Below are 17,817 nucleotides of genomic sequence, written 5' to 3' on the forward strand. Positions count from 1 at the left end.
TATATATGTATGTGTCTCCTGAACTTCTGGTGTGGTGCTGTACTGCGAACCTGTACAAGGTTGATAGTTCAAATCCTCCAGCTATTCCGTGGAAACCCTATACAGGGTCTCTATGAGTCAGAACTGACTTGGCAGCACTTAGCAACATGTATCTCCTAGACACTGGCACAAACAGACCTACTAACTAAGGCACACCTAAAAAGATAGAAAAGAGAAAAAAGAAATCAATGTAAACAGATGTTAACTACTTGAAAATCAAATGTCAAATTAATAAGAATAGGATTTTTAGACCCTGTTTTAATAAGATATTGCTAAATGTAACAGATATTTTACTCTCTTTAAGTACCCCCCTTTTATAAATGCCGTGACTGCTAACTCGCAATTTGCTGTGTAGTTAATATAAAGGGTCTGTCAATTCTAAAATCTTAACATCCTAATAAAATGCCTCTTGGCAAGAGTACAGTTCTATTAAGGTTGATAAATTAGGAAGTTAGGGCATCTATAAAGAGGCACATGCTTTTCTTTCAACTTGGAAAAGTTTAACAAGGATGTTAAACCTATTTATCCTTCATTAAAAGTTAAAAAAAAAGAACAAAACACACATATTCACACACAAACTTTTAAATATAATTAAGCATATTTAACACACAGAACTATAGTTATTCTAGGAAAATAAAGCAGGTATTTCCCAGAAGGGTTATTCACCGCTATATAAAGGATGTTTTTGTTAAGTGTCGTACAGTTGGTTCTGACTCACAGTGACCCAGTAGTGTCTCTAAGGAGTGGCAGGTGAATTTGAACTTTAGACCTTATGGTTCAAACCAACCTTGCTGTCAAGTGCTTATCCTACAGTGCCACACCAGGACTCTCTCTCTCTCTCTCTCTATATATATATATATATATATAGATAGATAGATAGATAGATAGATAGATATATGCTTAGGAATCACCTGGTGGTCTTCTTCTTGGTAGAAATGCAAATTATCAGCACAGTATAGAACTGGAATGAACCAATTTGAAGCCCTGTTACCAGCCATTCCACGGGAAAAAGATGAGGCTTTCTGCTCCCGTAAAGATTTACAGCCTCAGAAACACCTGTACGGGATCACTATGAGTCAGAACCGACTCCACGGCACATAACAATAACAACATAATTGACAGGAGTCCTGGTGAGGCACTGTGGGCTAATGCTTCAGATTGCCAAGTCGTTAGAACTGTAAGGTGGGTAGTTGAAGCTCACCAGCTAACTGCTCCTTGGAAATGCTATACAGGGTTGCTGTGGGTTGGAATCGATTCGACGGCACTTAACAACAACATAATATGAACTAATACTTTTCAGCAAAGTCTTCTGTTGTTTTCTTTTCCTATCACATCTCCTCCCCTCCAAGTGCCATTATATTTACTAGAGTCCTGGTGTGGCGCTGTGGGTTAATGCACCAGACTGCAAAGCCATTTAAACTGCAAGGTCGGTGGTTCAAGCTCACCAGCTGCTCCTCGGAAACCCTATACAGGGTCTCTATGGGTCAGAACTGACTCGATGGCACTTCACAAGAACAACACCCACCTATTGCCACCTACTGTATTCCAACTCATAGTGACCCTATAAGAAAGAGTAGACATGCTCCATATAGTCTGAGGCTGTACGTCTTTAAGGAAGCAGACTGCCTCATCTTTCTCCTAGGGAGCAGCTGCTGGATTTGAGGCTTTCAGGAAAAAGTCCAATGCTTAGCTCACTGTGCCACCAGGGCCCCTTAAGTGCTAGTATAGATTTACAAATATATGATTCATTGAAAAGTCTGAATAAAGAACGTATTTTTCTTGGAAAGGCCACACTTTTTCAATATAATCAAAGTTAAAGATTTACTACTATAATTGAATTGCATTCGTTACTTACACATGTAGTGAACAAATCAAACCCATAACTGTGTCAGTGACCTGATATGTATCAATAGTAATTTTTTTTGTTTTTCTTCTTACATCTAAATGTAATAAATGCATGATTATTCTTCATACCTGTTCTGTGCAAAGGCCTTATTTAAAAAATAATAATAGTCTTAAAGGATTAGGAGTCATGTCTAAAATAATCATGAGCATCACTTAAAAGAAATACCTGCTTTTCTTTTCTAAAATGTGAGAAGAGGTTGGTTAGGCAATGGCCTGGGAGGCAACAGGCCAGCAGGAGGCCAGAAGGATTAGCCCTAATTACCTCGTGTTTCACCTTAATTAACATTTGATACAAAAAGTAAACGCTGCAGGAAGGATGGAGAGACCTTAGGCCAGTAGGCAAGATATCTAAGCTCTCATTGTTTACACATGATAATCTTTCTTTTGACTTTCCCTTAATTCCTCCAAAAGATCAACTGATGGACACACACTGTTGTGTGATTAGCTGTGCTAAAGAGGTATAATGGTATTTTTCATATTTGTTCTTGGCATGAAAACCACATCTTGCACAAGGCAACATCATAATGAACACTCACAGTGCTCACTAGTATTACACTTACTTCTTTTGCCATAGAAATATACAAAAAAGCTGTAGCTAATGTACTTAATTTAGAAAATAAATATTTGACCAACCTTCTAATAACCTTTTCTTTAATCCACCAAACACCCATTTTCCAGATACCTATGTATCATATTATCCTTGAAAGCATGAGAGCATAAGGCAATGTGAACACTGCCCTTGATTCACCATTTAGAATTGCTGATTATCTACAAATATAAAAGGAGTTTCACTACTAAATGCTGAGGAGCTTTTCTTCATAAAGAAATCTCACAACTGAGTTTTCATCACATTGCAGGGAGTCTTCCTGTGGCACTGTAGCATATGCAATGAACTGCTAGCCACAAGGTCCTTAGTTTAAACCCACTAGCCGGTCACTTCTTGGAAACCTTCTGAAAAGGATGCTGTGAGTTGCAACCAACTGGCAGACACACAGCAACAACATGCTACTGCAACCTAAAATGTAAGGTTAAACTATTACTAAGTTTAAAATGCAGGCTACTGAGAAAATGAATGAATTGTGCATTTTTATCAGAGACTCAAAGCTGCTGAAAATAAATATAAGATAAGCCAATGACAAAAAAGCATTACAAATTGTGACTTGGCTTTGGGAAACAGGTAAGCATGGCATGGGATAGAGGTTGGGGGTTCAGAACAGAGAGAAGCACTGAAGTTGAGAACATTAGACATGTGTAAAAAACTCAATGAACCAGCTGCAATAATAATTTTGTTTTCAATTTATACATAAATATATTCTAAAATCCTGGTAAAAGGTAAAATAAGACAAGGTCTATGCTTATCATCCAACTAATTATTATTATTATTATTAATCATAATTGTTTTCCAGTCAGCATCCCATTCACATGGAGAATTAATTAAAGGTCATGCTGATGAAAAATTTAAAGCTATTACCTCAACCCTCCCATAGGAATTAAAAAAAATAATAGATTCATTAATTTCTAATTGTGTCCTATTAACTCCAATTTTTTGAAAGAAAAAATAAATTCTTAAAATAACATCACAAAGATTCTTTTTTATTAAAAAAATCCCTACATTTGTTATATCCCTCATTTTCGCAATTCAAGTTAAATTCAGGTTTACATAGAATATAGGGGTCTGCAAACATTTTCTGTAAAGAGCTAGATACTATTTTCAGCTTAGGATATGGCTGAATTTGACTTTAGACTCTGCTTATTGCACAATCAAAAGGTAAACAAAAACCATTCTGTAATTGTTGCTTTCAGAGAAGTCTGTTCATGTGTATGGATCGCCAGGAACACATACCTGGGAGAATCAAAAACTTCAGAGAAAGGATGACACTGGATCCCAAGCTTTACTCAGCACATATTGAAATTTGTCTTTCAAAATCAGTTCTAAAATCTGAAAGTGTGGTTTTGTTGCGCTGTTTGAATAGACTCTCTGGACAGCACAGGCAGATTAGTACTAAACTATAGATGAAAATTTGGCAGTTCAAACCCATCCAGAGGCATTTCAGAAGACAGGCCTGGTGATTTTTCTGGAAGGTCCCAGTCTTTGTAAATTCTTAGAGCAGTTTCACTTTGAACACAGTCAATTCCCAGTGAATGAAATGGATTTCATATAATACTTTTGACTTTTAAAAAAAGTTTTTAAAGAAACGTAGGGTAATTATAATAGGAAGAGTAAATGAATATTTTACTTTCATTTTGCCAAATTTCCCATAATTGATTCCAGGTAAGTTCCCATTCCCCTGTTAAATTGTAAGAACATCCATATGTCTTCTGTAAAATGCTGCATTTATCATTTGGAGAAAATTTCCCTCTTTCATATTTCATTTGAACATATGCAAGGAATGACATGCTTTGAACTGCAGAATGCTTTTTTCTTTTTCTTTGTGTCTTAGAAAGAAGCATTGGGATTCCACAGTTTCTGTTGTACCATGTTGCTGACCTTTATGATCCCTTGTTATTTATGTGTTTATTCCTAGACTGATTACTAAGTTTAACTATGACATCTGTAGGCTTTTAAAATGTCAAAGCTTGTTGTCCTATAACTGTGAGATGAAATACTGTAAGCAACACACAGAATAAGAAATGCAATCATGAAATTATCTGTTTTATATAAACTCAAGTAAATGTAGGTTTTGCCTCTTACATCTTGCACACTCACATATACACATATACTTTATGTTTATATAAAATTACTCATGAAATATTATATTTTGTAAGATTTTACTCCCTTTTAATGATTTCCTCATGCTTCATACTTATTTTAAAACTAAGAACCTATGAGTAATTATACTCTATCTGGAGGCTGCCACACAAAAATTTTCCAGTCTCAATGTGCTGAGTAATTTTTTTTACCCATCATCCCGTCTCCATAGTATAATTTTTTTTCAAACAAATGCCAACAGGAAAAACGAAGCCTGAACTCACAGGTCTTTTTTTTTTTTCTTCCTTTTTTTCTTAGTGTGCCCAAAACACAGACACATACACAAAACATTCACCAGTTCAACAATTTCTACCAATAATTACATTCTTTATATTGTGCAACCATTATTTCTACTCTTTCCTAATTATTCTATAGTCATTAACATAAACTCGCTGGTCCGTATGCAAAAGCTTCAACTCTCTCCCATTATGGTTCATGTAATTTCTCTCAATTTTCACATGCCATTTTTAAGTATAATATCGTTTATAACACTGACCTGCTCCTGATAATCTAACCCTGAGAACTAAGTTTCAGTTGGAAAGGCTATGTTCCATTACTTTGGTTTAAATTCCACTGTTCTCATCTGGATCCCTACTTCACTGAACTATACAGTCTATCACTGTTTACTAGTTCCATGGACTATGACCTTAAGAGCTTTTATTCTAATATCTCACTACTCTTTTGAGGACACCTAGCCACCAAATTTCATGTGCACACACACATTTTATAAGTCCACTAGATTTCATTCTGCCTTTCCCTGTTTAAAGAGACAGAATAGTCTTCAAAATGAATTGTAGTGCAAAATTTCATCCAACAAGCATTTGGTAAAATTCTGATTTGAATCCAGCATATGTACAAAGCCATTTACAGTCTAGCTGTGAAAGGGGACTTGGATTAATGAAATGCTCAATCGTACTGCATTAATATGTGCTGAATTCTAGAAAAATAAATAAAGTCCTATTTGTCTCTTAAAGATTAGAATATCTTTCCTAAGATTAGTAAGAAAAAAGTCACAGAAAATTCTGAGTAGTTCAGGGCCAGCAGAAATGACATGCATGATTCCTCCACCCCAAATCTGGATTTGCAGTAAACCACAGAGGCCAATGTCAATGTAACCTAACCAAAGCTAGGAGATTTCTGGACAGATTTACTTCTTGCTGCAATACTTGTGTGTCCTCCATGTCCATGACTTCTACAGCAGACATAAGGAAGAATCTACAGAACAATCTGAACACCCTCCCCACAACTGTACACCTTTATCCTTGTCAAGACCCTTCTCGGAAAGGTCAGAAAGACCAGAAAAATTGTTCCCATATGGTAGGTTGTACTTCAAACAGAATAAAATACAAAGGTTAACAGCAGGAGCTATGAAAAAAAAAAAAAAAAAATGTGTTCTAACTAGAACTTTACCTCTTTGTGTAGAGTTTGAGAATTCAATTAACTTACCTCTGTCTCATTTTTTCTCCGCTATATAATGGAAATATTAACATATTCCTCAAAGTATTCTTGTGAGAATTAAATACGTATGGGTTTACCACAGTCTTGATGCATAAAAATCCCTCTATTCTTCTTATTGTTACATGACTCCAGTGGATTGTGACTTGTGACCCTACAAGACAGATGGAGGTCTGGTGTGGCGCTGTGGCTTAATGTGCCAGACTGCAAAGCCGTTTGAACTGCATGGTCGGCGGTTCAAGCTCATCAGCTGCTCCTTGGAAACCCTATACAGGGTCGCTATGGGTCGGAATCGACTCGACAGCATTTGACAACAACAACAACAGGACAGAGTAGAACTGCCCCAAATGATTTCCTAGACTGTAATCTTAGCAGGAGAGTCCTGATGTGGAACTGCAAGATAAGTGCTGGACTGCTAACCACAAGGTCATCAGTTCAAACCTACCAGTCACTCCTCAGAAGCCCTCCACAGCAGGGGTTGCTGTGTTCTTACTCACAGCGACCTTGATTAGGGTTTCAGAGGAGCGGCTGGTGAGCTTGAACTGCCAACCTTGCGGTTCAAATCAACTGAAGTCTAGCGCATGAACCCATATCGCCACGGGGACTCCAGTAGCAGAGGTGTGGAACCTTTTTTTCTGCCAAAATTTATGACATCATTTACAGGTCGATATGAGTCAGAACTGACTCGATGGCACTTAACAACAACAATGTTATTAGAGCGGCATCTTGGTGTGGTACTGTAAGATAAGCACTGAAATGCTAACCACAAGATGTATGGTTCAAACCCATTAGCCGCTCCGTAGAAACCCTATAAAGCGTTGGTATGAGTCGGAACTAACCGGAGGGCACTTACCAACAACAGTAAGGGTTCATTAAATGACAATATTAAGAAGAATTTTCAAAGCATTCTCACTGTTTCCTCATTTCCCTTACTTGCTCATCAGTTTTTCTGTTCTCTTTAAATATTTTTCTTTCCAAGTCCCATTTCCCACCCAACCCCCACTCAAGCCTCTTCTCAGTCCAACTAAACCTAGCCTAGGGCAGTACATTGCAGTGATTGAAAGTGCGCCCCAGGGCCAGGTACTGTTATGTTATTGTTGTTATTATGTGCCGTGGAGTCGGTTCTGACCCATAGCGACCCTGTACAGGGTTTCCGAGGCTGTAAATCTTTACGGGAGCAGAAAGCCTCATCTTTCTCCCGCGGAACGGCTGGTAGTTTCGAACAGCTGACCTTGCGGTTCGCAAACCGATTCGTAACCACGATGCTACCAGAGCTCCTTAGGGCCAGGTACTAGGTTGCAGTTTTAACACCCTGACTCCTTAGGTAAACTTAAGGTTTTTGTGGTCTCAGTTATTTCAACTGCAATATCCCATTACCCTCGAGTTGATTCTGACTCAGGGCAGCTCTTACGCTTGTCAGGCTAAAACTGTGCTTCTTCGGGTTTTCACTATCCGATTATTATTGGTGTTTATTTTATTTTTCGTTTTGGAAGTAGATCAACAGGCTTTCTTCTGAGGTGCCTCTGAGTGGACTTGAACCACCAATCTTATATTGCAAAAAGTGTATATTGAATGTTGTAGCAATAGAGAGTGATAGCCATTTAAGCTATCCAGAAATGCTCATCTGTAAAACTGAGATAATTTAAGGTTTCTCATTTAGGTGTTGTTGCCGCTGCTGCTTGTGCTCTCAAGTTGTTTCTGACTCATATCAACCTTGGATAGGGTTTCTGAGAAGTGGTTGATGGATTTCAACTGCCAATCTTGTGGTTAGTGTATTCTAAAGCACTAAGCTTTTTAAAGTAAAGATGATACAGAGACAAATAGGGACACACCCGTAAAGGAGCACACCCCACCCCCTAAATTTCTTACCCTTCAGAGGACCTGGATTATATCATTACTTTATTGTTGTTGTTAAGTGGCTCAACGTTGAGTCGGTTCCCACCCATAGTGACCTCGTGTAAGTGTCAGTAATTTTTATGGCCACTTAAACAGTATTTTTGATATATAAGTGAATTTTCATGACAATTCCATTTTGAATGCATTGAATTCAATAAATGTTTATTAAGTATCTTTTACCAATGCTGAGGACTCAAAGTATTGAAAAAACACTATTAGGTAAGGTTTATCAGCCAATTGCTGATAAAACTGCTTCACTCTAGCCATGCCATTACAATGTCTCTTAAAACACATATGAATTTCATATCCCTGCTTTGGCTTTGGAAGTTGTATTTAATTTTGATTTCAAAAGAAAACCAAGAGAAAAAATGTTGGTTCATCAAGCCAACTATTATAAGTAAATCATTAGAAACTTTTCATAAACTGTCCTAATTATAAAGCTGGGAAAGAAATAAATGTCTCATCACCAAAAATATTTTCATTAGAGCATCCTTTCTGCAGGGTTTTTCTAGAGAATTTTATAATCAAGGGAACTATGCCCTCCCCCCCAAAAAAACAACAAATAAACAAACAAACAAAAACTCTCAGTCATTCATAGAAAGTATTTAACTAAGCCTTTTTAGTAGTTAACAGATTTAAATAGCTTTTTAGAATCATTGATTGCAGTTAATGCAAATATTTTTTTTCTGAAATCGGCATATAATAGGAAATGTAAGGAGAAAGGGAAATACAAAAAGAAAAATCTAACTTACACATGTAACTGTCTTTACAAAACTCCATCAGAGGTGCATGTTAGAAAGTACCTACAAAGATAATAACCAGTCTTCCCTGGTTTCTGAAACTAGAGTTCTGGATATTATCTCTGTTAACACCAAACTATTTTACAAGACAGGGTTTAGGAAAGTCTTAAAAAGAATCATAATGAAAAATCTATGTTCTGAATCAATTTGAATCATAGAAAGTCCTTAGAAAAAAAGGGGGGGTATATAATTTTAAATAGCAAAAACTATACATTGAATGTTATATAGGGTTCTCACTCTCTAAATTACAAGGATAGAGATATAATTCTGGCAATTATGAAATTCAAATAAACTTTTCATTGACATTATGACTTCCCACGGCATCCCTTTTTAGTCCTAATACTCACTTTTCCTTATTCAAAATTCTACAATAATTAACTGCTGTATCTTCATTTTCCTAAATCTAAAGAGATTGCAGAAGGTTTAGATGGCTAAAGCCCAGTTTAAAACAAAACAACATATGCTGTTTATGTTGTTGCTGAGTGCTGTCAAGTAGATTTCAACTCACATCTACGCTGTGTAGGGTTTTTCCAAGGTGAGTTTGAACCACCAACCTTGTGGTTAGCAGTTCAATGCTTAGTCTACAGAACCATTCTAGAACTGCAAAAGGGCATATGTTGTTGTTGTTGTTGTTAGGTGCCATTGAGTCGGTACCAACCCATAACGACCTTATGCACAGCAGAACAAAACACTGCCCAATCCTGAGCCAACTTCACTATTGTTGCCACACTTGTTTTTACGTAAATATTTGTATGTATAATATTTAGACATATTAATGCATTATCCAAATAACAAATCCTTTGCCATCAAGTGAATTCTGAGTCTGGTCATGACCTCTATTATAAAATATTTTTAATGTACATTACAATTCCTGAAAGTTAAAGATACTTCTGCTTTGGTACAAGGATTGTTGTTGTTAAGTGCCGTTGAATTGGTTCTGACCCAGAGCTACCCTGTATAGGGTTTCTGAGGAGCAACTGGTGAGCTTAAACCGCTGGCCTTGTGGTTCAAACTGACTTTGCAGTCCAGTGCATTAACCCACAACACCACACCAGGACTAGAAGTGGCAAAATCTCTTTCGCTATTCTTTTTGCTTATTAATTTTTTTTTTTTACGTCCTGTTTTTGCTAGGAAAAAAAGAGGCACATAAACAAATACTGTAGATATTAAGTATACCCAGGGTCAAATCAAGACATTTCTTATTTCAGATTTTTAAGTCAAAATGTTGACTGTATTCACATGTGTAAGCATCCATCAGCCTGAAGAGATACAGAGTCTTTAGGACAAGAATGGATGTATTGATGAAATTCCTGAAGATGAAAATGTTCTGTCAGATGCATTTTCCTCTTCCCTAAAGAAGTTAATGCCTCTGATTATTTCTTCATATGTTGCTGTTAAGTGTCATCAAGTTGATTCTGACTCATAGTGACACTGTTTAGGGTTTCATCTTTGAGGATGGCTTTAAATCCTTGAGGGATCAGAAAGTCTCATCTTTCCCCCAATTTCTTCACATATCTCTGGCTTAAATGCAATTTACTGAAGACAGTAGATTTTTTTGTAGTTTGAATTCACAAAATTTATTTAATGCTAGAACGTACTGCCTGGACCTGCAGCACCCCTGACAATTGTTGCTGTGTTTGAGGTATTATTGCAGCTACTGTGCCAATTTATCTCACTGAGGGTCATCCTCTTTTTCACTGACCCTCTGCTTTTTACCAGAAGTCCTGGTATGGCACTGTAGGATAAGCACTCAACTGCAAGGTTGGCTTGAACCTCAAGTTTGGCAGTTCAAATTCACCAGCCACTCTTTGGAAACCCTATACAGTGTTGTTATGGGTCAGAACTGACTTAATGGCACTTAACAACTACAATTTCACCAACCATCATGTCCTTTTCCAGGGTACTAATCACTCCTGATAACATGTCCAAAGTATTTGAGACAAAGTCTCACTCATTTCATTTTTCCAAGACAGATTTGTCCATTCTTCTGGTAGTCCACTGTATGCTCAATGTTTTTCTTGAACACTATGATTCAAAGGCATAGATTCTTCCATCTTTCTTATTCGTTTTCCAGCCTTTATATGCATGTGATGTGATTGACTAGATCATATCTTGGTTAGGGTACACTTTAGTCCTCAGAGTAACATCTTTATTTTTTAAATACCTTTAAAAGAGTCTTTTGCAGCAGATTTGCCCAGTTAGATCTCAAATTATGAAATCTTTTTTTCTTCTACAAATAAATATTCATAAGAGTTCTACTTACAAGTCGATAGTAGTATGAAATACCACGACCAGGTAAGTAGGTTTACTTTTCTTTACTTACATAATGATATCAAATGAAGTTGGCAAGATTAAGACAAATAGCATGATGTGCTTTTGCTAACAAATTGCAAGATTTCGACTATCCATCCTCATTGGCAGTTGACAGGTTCACATAACTAAGACACTCAACAATAGCAATGTAACCACAACAGAGTCTAATAGAGTGGTTGTGCCTAGAAGATATTTGGCATTGTAGGAAACAACAACAACAACCTAGATACAAACATTTGCAAAGCGATAAAAGTATTTAATAATAAAATACATAATAAATTCATTATTCCGCATAATTGTCCACTAGTGACCACAATAACAATAATAGTAATAAGGTCAAGTTCATAATTTTAAAGACCAAAGTGTTTCCTGTTTACAATCTTTGCTCACTACGTTGTCAATGAAAGTTGATTTAGAGACTTTTAGTATGTGATTATTTCAAAGATGAAACAACTTAGAAACAAAGCAAGAAATAAACACATTGAAAGTTAAACAGCATACAGTCTAGTTTTAAATTTTTTATTTCCTACAAAATATATATTATTTCTGTTTGAATGGCATTTGAAGAAACAATACCTATTGTCATTATTCAGGATATAGAAATGAAACTTTAATCTAGAAAGTGGATCCATAGAACAGATGAGATTAAACCTTTAGAAGTTTATCTTGGGAGTGGATTGGTGAGATTAAGAGAGTATATTTCATGTAATGGTTTTTCAGATGTAACTTCTATCTTTCTGGCCAGATTTAAAAAATAAGCAGGTTTTTACTTGATGTCCAAATGACTATGTTTCTGCATACTATTAATGGAGATTTTCAGGATACTTCCAAGATTAATAATGGGAAAGAAAAAGAGTTCTGAATATTGAGACTATTACATGACTTTTAAAGTGATTGTGTTTTAAGTAAGTATAAAACATGCTTTAAATAAGTATAAAATAATCTATTCAAATTCAATCTGACATAATTAGTTTAAGATAAACTGAATTCCTTTAAAAACTCTACTTGAAGTTAAATAATTTAGGTAAATGCTATTAGCATGTAAACTCTCATAAGGAAGAAGCTGTGTATCATATTATACACAACTGTATTTATATCTTCCATAGGGTTTATCCTGATGCCATGTCATATTAAGAATTCTAGAAGAATAAAAACAAACTTGTGGAATTATCCATTTATGCTAACAATCATAGGTTGGAACTTAGGCAGTTTATTAATACAAGCACATCTAAAAGCCTGACTTAAATTAAATGTTGACAAAGCTTGACATTAAAAATGGAACGAAACCATCCCATAGTCTTACTCCTAATTGCACTGCTCTCCTAAAGCATAAATCTCCTTCTACCATCTCCAAAATGTTCAATTTTTAATAAAGTAACATCTGGTTTGGGGATGAGGCTATACTACCTGCTGTTCCCCCCCACCCCACCCCACCCCTCCGGGAAAGTGGAAAAGTAAGCAGTTATTCAACATCATTTTTGTTATCCTAGTAACAGCTGTGGTTTTCAAAGGGTAAAGGCAGGAGAAATAAAAAATAGGAGTACTTGAATACCATGTGCAGAATATACTTTATTATATTAAATTACATTAAAATTAAGCTATCCTAATGGGAAATTAAAATGTTGTGATCCTATAGGGAGAGAGGGTAAATGCTGGATTATGTGATAAGATATTTCCATAAATATAAACAAAATAGTAAAGAAACCATTGAATAAATTCTTGTCTCCACATTTTGATTTTATAAGTGTACTTTGTGGAGTCCTGTTATGACACTGTAGGATAAGCACTGGACTGCTAAACAAAAGGTTAGCAGTTCAAGCCCACTAATTTTTCCTTAGAAACCCTATACAGGGTTGCTATGAGTCAGAATCAACTCAACATTACTTGACAATAACAATGAGTAGGAGCAAACACAAAACAAGAGTCCTGATATGGCACTACAGAATGAGCACTGGAGCACAAGGTTTGTATGAATTGCAAGGCCGATGGTTCAAACTCACCAGTTGCTCCTTGGAAACTATACAGGGCCATTATGAGTCAGAACTGACACAACAGCACTTAAAAACAACATCTATAAACGCATGACCTTAAATAAATTCTAGAATGAATTAACATTATTCCTGAAGAATTGACATCCATTTTAAAAGACAGTATAATAGAGTAAGAAGCTGTTGATACTCAGATCAACACAATTGCTGATACTCAGATCAACAGATAATTTGATGAGTTAACACTTCACCAAAGTTACTGACTCTCATATCTTCTTTGCAACAATCAGTATAGAAATGTTTTGGTAGGGCTTTTTTCTTAATAGTAGCTCAATACTTGACCCATCTTTTAACTGTGCTTCTTCTTCCCTTTATTATTCTTAATATATTCCACTGAGAGTTTTCTTTCACTTCAGGAATAGGGAGGCAACCAGCCAACGGCATCTCCCTTCTAGAAAACACTGTGTGAAAACGTGCACACTAATCAGAAGTGGGTCAAATGGTCTTCACATGAAAGCATCTAACAAGGTCCCCAAGGAAGCTTCTCTAAGTGGCAGCAAGGAAAAGCAGGATTCCTTTTTTTTTTAATGGGAGACAGATTCTAGCTTCCATTGGCCTAGTTAAGGTAGTGATACATGCTGCTTCGTAAAAGCTAAATATTAACAGTTGCTTTTGTAGGCCCATTGTGATGCTGGAAATAAATTTCCCAAAATTTGAAATCTGAAACTATTATAAAAGGTCACCATTCTAGGAAAGCCTACAAAAGTAAAAACAATGTTTTTACAGTATTTGACCAAATAAACATTGCAACCTTCCATTTCTCAGCTTCCACTTACAAAAATTTATATTCACTCTAAGTTATAAAAGTTTATTTCAAATTTTAGTAAATTGGTAGAATGACTGAAATATATATGCATTATATGTTGTTGTTAAGTGCTGATGAGTCAGTTCTGACTCATGGAGATCCTGCATACAGTTTTCTTGGAGAGGCTGGTGGGTTTGAACTACCAAACTTATGGTTACAGTCCAGTGCTTACCATAAGTGCCACACCAAGACTGTTGTTGTTGGTAAGTGCTGTCAAGTCAGTTCTGATTCATAACGACCCTGTATTGGGTTTCCAAGGAGCGACTGGTGACTTTGAACTGTCAATCTTGTAGTTAGCAATCCAGTACTAATCCTACAGTGTAACACCAGGACTACGGGATTGTTATATTAAGAGAAGAACTCCAAATTTTATTGCAAAGAACAATTAAATTGATGAAGTTAAATACTCAACATCTAACACATGAATATAAATTTATGATTATTAAATATATTATTTATGTACACAGAATGTAGGAGTCCTAGTGTGGTGCTGTGGGTTAATGAGTACGATTGTAAGGTTGGTTTGAACTGCAAGGTCAGCAGTTCAAGCTCACCAATCACTCCTCGGAAACTCTATACAGGGTCGCTATGAATTGGACAACACAGAATGAAAGGATTGAATGGGTATTATGTAAATATTCCCAACTATCAGTGGTTTGAAACTACCAGCCGCTCTGCGGGAGAAAGATGAGGCTTTCTACTCCCGTAAGGATTTACACCCTAGGAAACCCTGTACAGGGTCGCTATGGGTCGGAACCGACTCGACGGCACTTAACAACAACAACAACATGTGGCATTGCCCTTGGTAAGGCACTGTCATCATGTTTGAGAAGTTTAATTCATTCATTCATATATTTATAAAAAACTTACTAAGTGCTAGTCATTGTGCAGTGCTACATTGATGAGAAATTTTTCTACTATCCTTGAAAAACAGTCTTTGAGCCTGTCGAATGAGATATTATTTTATGCTCATTCTTTGTCTTCTGGAACTTTAGTTCACACTATTCTCCCATTTCTAATGCTAATATCAATGTTTTTCCACTAGAGTCGTTTCCAAATCATAGCAAGCCTGTATAAGGTTTCTGAGGAGTGGTTGGTGAAATTGAAACGTCAACCTTGTGGTTTAAGGCAACCTTGCAGTCCAGAGCTTATCCTACAGTGCCATGCTAGTGTAAATGGAAGCAAATACTTCCATTTACAAACAATCTCCCTATCCTGATAAACACACTTTTTCAAAGAGGAAATTGAGAAGAAAACTGATACATCATTGAATTCCTATCGGTAAAAGAATTTTTTTTTTTTAATGATAACTGATGTCAATGAACTGAAGAAAATTGAAAATTATATTTCATTAAGAAAGTTTGCAATAAATAAAAATGTATTATCAAACATGTTTTTAAATATAACCAGAAAAGTTCTCTTCCTAACACAGACAAATAAACAAAACTATATATATGGTGCTTCAAATCAAACTAAATTGATGTTTAAGTCTTCTGAACCTACCATTTTTGTGCAGTCATAGTAAAATGTCTACTATCAGAACAAAATAATGAGAAAGGTCAGTTTAGAGGCATCACAAACTTGTTTTGCCCAAGACTTGCTTTGTATGTATAACATGAAACAGATCAAATTTCATAATACTTCTGCAAATGCAAAAGAAAAAAGACAACGGAGTAGCCTCCTTTAGGAATTAAAATAAAATAAAATAAAGTCCTATGCTTAAATCCCACAAAATTAATGTTTAGCTCAAGGATTTGCTGTTCATCTCAGAACTCCTCAAGCCTGAGGCAGGATTAGGTCAGACTCATGTTCGAACAACTGGAGGAAATCAATGGATTTCACTTTATTAATAATTAAAAGGCTAATACACACTGGCAAGTGATTAAAAATGTGTGGAACACATACTTATTACTTCACTTTCAAATACCTCCACAATATATAATTTTAAATTGGCTACACAAGAAAGAAATAGGTTATGTTAAATAAGAACAAGTACCAGATAGGGAGAAGAGACAGTTATGCGTCCATGGTAGATTTAGCAAAGTTTTGCCTGCAGCCTGGAGAGGAAAGCTCCTAACTAGTTTGGAGCCATGGCAAAATGTTGGGTTTCTAGGGCAGATCATTCTGTCACCCATAACTAAATTAATCCCTATTAGGATTTGTCAAGGCTGACAGAAACAAAGTTTGCAAGGTGGATATTAAAGCTCTTCTGACAGAGTCAAATGGGTTGAATTTCACCAACTCAGAAACAGAGTCTATTAAAAATACACATTAGATGGCACTAACAACAGTTCATTGATTAATCCTCAGTAACTTTATTACTGTAAACACTAATAGTTTAAATTTATTTCTAAACTAATATGCCAACCTTCCAATTGGCATGCATTCTGTCCTTAAATATTGGCGTTTGACACAATATTCATTTCACACTGCAATTTCCTCTATAGATGAAAATTGATAATGTAGTAGTCTGGCTAAAATTTAGTATTTTGAAATAGTTTCAAGAAATTAGAAATAATATGAACAAAAGAGAGTTGGAACAAATATCTGGGACTATAAGTATTTTTCTAGGAAGTCATTTTGTCTTATTCTTCTTTGTTTTTGCAATGAGTCGTTTCTGACTCAGGACCAACTCATCTATTTCAGAATAGGCTTGCACTCCATAGGGTTTTCAGTGACTGGGATCTTTCAAAATTATATTGCAGTCCTCTCTTTGCAAGCACCTCTGGGTAGTTTGGAGTTTTCTAGTTAGTGGTTGAGCAGTTCATCCTTTGTATCACCAAGGCACTTCTTACAAATGGAACTAAAAATAAATTAATATTGTTGTTGTTATTAGGAACTATGGAGGTGCTTCTGACTCATAGCAACCCTACACACAAAGAAGGAACATTGCCTAGTCTGTACCATCCTCACAATTTTTGTTAGGTTTGAGCCTACTGTTGTTGTCACTGTGTGAATCCATCTAATTGAGGTCTTTGTCTTTTGGGCTGACCCTCCACTTTACCATGCATGAATTCCTCCAGAGACTGGTCTCTTCTGACCATATGCCCAACATTGTTGTTGTTATTAAATGCCATTGAGTCAGTTCCAACCCAGAGCAACCCTGTATAGGGTTTCCGAGGAGCAACTGGTGAGTTTGAACTACTAATCTTGTGGTTCAAACCAACATTGTAGCCCAACATATTTACACATAGCGCCACACTAGGATTCTTATGTCCAACATATGAGAGATGAAGTCTCATCAGCCTTCCTTCTAAGGAGCATTCGGTCTGAACTTCTTGCAAGACAGATCTGTTTATAAATAAAATTACTCCCTAAGATCACAGACACTTGGGTTCCAACAGAAGTAAAGATTGAGGATGTTGGGGTTAGTGCTATTTGGGGGCATGCAGCAGAGTACTGATGAGGTATTGTAGGATAAGCACTAGACTGCTAACGCTAAGGACTGTGGTTCAAACTCATCAGCTGCTCCTTGGAAACCCTATATTGGGTTGCTATGAGTCAGAACTAACTTGGTGGCACACCATCACCTATATATATAAAGCAACACCAGCAGCATGTGGCTACTGAACATCATGGCATTGTAGGAAGTAATGGACTACTAACCCCAAGGTCAGTGGTTCAAACCCACCAGTCACTCCTTGGAAACCCCACAAAGGGTCACTATGAGTTGGAACAGACTCAACAAGTGCAGATAAGGACCTAGATGTTATTCATTTATTAAATTTAAAATAAAATAAAATATAGATACAATTAATGGCCCTGCAATGGCAGTATATATATATCTAGTTGTTGTTGTTAAGTGCC

The 17,817-nt window shown here is 36.2% G+C and overlaps 1 protein-coding gene across 1 annotated transcript in view; it reads right to left on the bottom strand.

Moving 5' to 3' along the window:
• The window catches only part of ROBO2 (roundabout, axon guidance receptor, homolog 2 (Drosophila)), a gene marked incomplete at its 5' end in the record, with an annotated part of 881,870 nt that overhangs the window by 389,536 nt on the left and 474,517 nt on the right, over positions 1-17,817 (bottom strand). The gene's annotated exons all lie outside the window — the stretch shown is intronic.

Source organism: Chrysochloris asiatica, unplaced genomic scaffold (genome assembly GCF_000296735.1).
Source record: "Chrysochloris asiatica unplaced genomic scaffold, ChrAsi1.0 scaffold00091, whole genome shotgun sequence".
Classification (NCBI taxonomy): Eukaryota; Metazoa; Chordata; class Mammalia; order Afrosoricida; family Chrysochloridae; genus Chrysochloris; species Chrysochloris asiatica.